Here is a 3,538-nt window from a genome sequence, read left to right as displayed (position 1 = left end):
CAAATTCTACAATGTATTAAATGATCTGCACTTCTCATACTCCATTACCACATTGCCTGCAATATCTATTACCTTCCTGTATTTTCACTTAATTCTACCTTATTGGCCTCCTTACTATGCTTGAACATGTCTAGTATCTAGCTGCATCAGAGCCTTTCCATTTCTTGTTACTACTGCTTGTTTCACTTTTAATGAGAATATACATGCCCCTCTTTCCTTTCTCTCTTTCATATTTTCCCAAAAATATTACATTTAGGACTTCTCAAGTCTTCCTATTTTGAAATAGTGTCTCCTCGCCACGCTATGACCTTTTATCTTCCTTTCTTGTTTTTAAATTTTGCCAAAACACTAACTCCCGTCTAACAATTACTATGCTATACTTATTAGCTGTGTGATAGGAAGAGTCATAATGCTCCAAAGGTGTCCATGTGTTATTCCCTGGAATGTGAGAATGTGTTATGTTGCATGATGAGGCAGAATTAAGCTTGCGGATGGATCTAAGGCTGTGAATAAACTGACATTAAAATAAAGAGTGTACCCTGAATTTTGTGGGTGGGCCCAATACAATCACAAGGTTATTTTAAAAGCAAAAGAAGAAGGCAAAATTGTTAAGATGTCAGAGTGATGCAATGTGTAAAAGATTGAATTGAACGTTGCTGGGTTTGAAGATGAAAGGGGGGCATAATCCAGTGAATGTGAACAGCTTTCCTGTTAGAAGCTGGAAATGGCAAGACAATTGGTTTTGCCCTGGGATTCTGAAAAATAATGCTGCACAGCCAATGTTTTTATTTGAACTTAGTGAGACATATGTTGGAATTATAAGCTCCAAAACTGTAAATTAATAAAAGTTTTGTTGTACTAAAATAATTGATGATCATTTTTATAGTATTAATAGGAAACTATTGCTATGTATTTTGAATCACCTACAAGAAATATAATTTGCAACACATAACTTTTTTGTGTGTTTTGCTTATTGTTATATCTTTAGAATTTACAACAGTAAGTAACATATTGTAGCTTCTCATAAAAGTATTTTAATGAATAAGAGTGAATGAATGTAAATAAAAGTAAAAATCTTGGGTAAAAACATCTAGTAAAAATATAGGAAGATAAATCCATCACAATAATAAAAGATGTATCTGTTTATTCTTATCTAAAAACCTGTCTTCTTTATCCTAAAGGCAATTAATTTGCTGACTTTACCCTTCTTCCATATGTGCTAGAATAAAATTTGAACAACTGCAGCAAGAGAGCCTATTAGAAAAAAATATATTTTTTCTGTTATTTTCTAAACTTACATCTTTTTAAAGCTTTCTTCTTGTTTTGATAATTTCTTTGAACTTGTGTCAAGCTTTCTCTTCCTGTCCTTTCTCTAGACTCACTCAAAAACTTCTTGTCCCTTTCCTGCCCTTTAAACCAGACAAAACACTACCTATAAAGTTTCCTCAGGATTTTTCTCCTGTTTCAAGACATAAATTTTAATAATGTATTTTCTATCATCTTTTTAATATTTTCTTTCATATCCTGACCTCATGTCACTTCTCCTCTTCGCCCTTACAGTTAAGAAAACAGGGCTTAGGCTGGGCATAGTGGCTTACGCTCTAATCCCAGCACTTTGAGAGGCCAAGGTGGGAGAATCACCTGAGGTCGGGAGTTCCAGACCAGCCTGACTAACATGGAGAAATCCCTTCTCTACCAAAAATACAAAATTAGCCCGGCATGGTGGCCCACACCTGTAATCCTAGATACTGGGGAGGCTGAGGCAGGAGAATCGCTTGAACCTGGGAGGCGGAGTTTGCAGTGAGCTAAGGTTGTGCCACTGCACTCCAGCCTGGGCAACAAGAGTGACATTCCGTCTCAACTGGAGGGAAGGATCCATCATGTAGTACTTTTCCTTTCAAAACAAGGATATTTCCATTGTCTCAAGAAATACATCTCGATTTATCTAGGACTAAGAAGATTCCCAGGATACAGGAATTTTAGTGCTAAAACTAGGAAAGACCCTAGGGATATCAGGATGAGTTGTTCACTCAACTTCATCCACAAGAGCTTCAAAACTGACTAGTTTTGAAATAGCTAATGAAAAATAATTTTATATATCTCTAAATGAGTTTCTGTATAATTAAACCAATCACTGATGTTAAGACATAACTACTGATTTTTGATATCCATATTGTGTATCCCTGAAATGTATACCACTATACAGCAAATGAAATGGATTGGATAATTTGTTGGACTACAAGTTGAGAACCTAAGGTTTGTGTCACTGTGTAATTCTTCACCTAGATAAAGGAACTTGCTTCAAATGTAAGATGAGGACAATAATTTCTGCATAACTTGCCCATTGGGTTGTTAATGGTGTCAAGTAATGTAACTATATCAAGAGACTATGGAGGCATAAATACTTGAATAAAAGCAATTTTGAAAATTAACTTGCCACTGGCACTTTATTTTCTATTATTATCTCTTTAGCCAAGTATAAATAGGCTTTCTTGCCAATTACCAGCCTCTCGAGGAAAGGGCAATGCCCTCAGTATTAACGCTTCAACATAGTCCTGGGCATACCACCAATACTTAATTTAACATAATCTGGTAGTAACACAATCTAATATAAATATATTCAAGATTCATTTTATAATAGTTATGAGACTACTCAACATATTTGCAATCACATTTTTGTGTCCTGAGGGAAACAACGAATCTTAGAGAGAAAGCTTATACTAGCCTTGCACTGTTAAATTTTATGTAAAGTTTACCTTATATTTGTCAATATAAGACAAAATCTGTGAAAACGTTTTCAAATGGGTTAACTTTTCTTAATATTATGAAATTATATATGAACATTTTGTTATCAATAATATATTAACAATATATTACTAAATGTGCTGAAATGTGTGCCTATAAAACTGAGCCAACATTTCAATTGTCTCCATATCTTTATTTTCCTTCACCTGTGCAGTGTATTATCATTGTAAATTTTCTCCTTACACTATTCACAGTGAGTTTTTAAATAGGGATATTAAAATTTAATTACTATATGAGTCTAAAGTTATTTTCAGCCTCTTTTAATGCAGGTGACATTTTAAGTTGGATTACAATTAATCTCTTTTCTCTTTAATGCTTATTTGTTTTAAATAGTTTTAATTATGAAACATTCTTAGTCATTCTTAAAACTTTTAAACATTATTAATCATCCCGGAACATTCTTAATCATGTTTGTGTTTTAAGGATTTATAGAGATAGTGATAAACATAGTATCTATGCCTGATCTTGCTTTTTTATTATCTAATTATTTTATGTCTGTAGCTCATCTGCTATTCACTATTTATATAAAATAACAACTGATATGTTCCATGTATAAGAAATCAACATTGAAAAGGAGATTTTCAACTACACAAATAATTTTGTAGTATACTATCAAAATCCTCTGAGGTGGTTAGTTTTCTGCTTATTTTAATGTTATATTAATCTTCATTGGTAAAGCCATTTCACCACTTTACATAATTAACTTTAAGTTGTGGAATAAGAAGCAATGATT

The sequence above is a fragment of the Rhinopithecus bieti genome, unplaced genomic scaffold, assembly GCF_001698545.2.
Source record: "Rhinopithecus bieti isolate Rb0 unplaced genomic scaffold, ASM169854v2 scaffold_53388, whole genome shotgun sequence".
Lineage (NCBI taxonomy): Eukaryota > Metazoa > Chordata > Mammalia > Primates > Cercopithecidae > Rhinopithecus > Rhinopithecus bieti.
The sequence above is the reverse complement of the archived record's forward strand: the minus strand, read 5'-3'. Positions refer to the sequence as shown.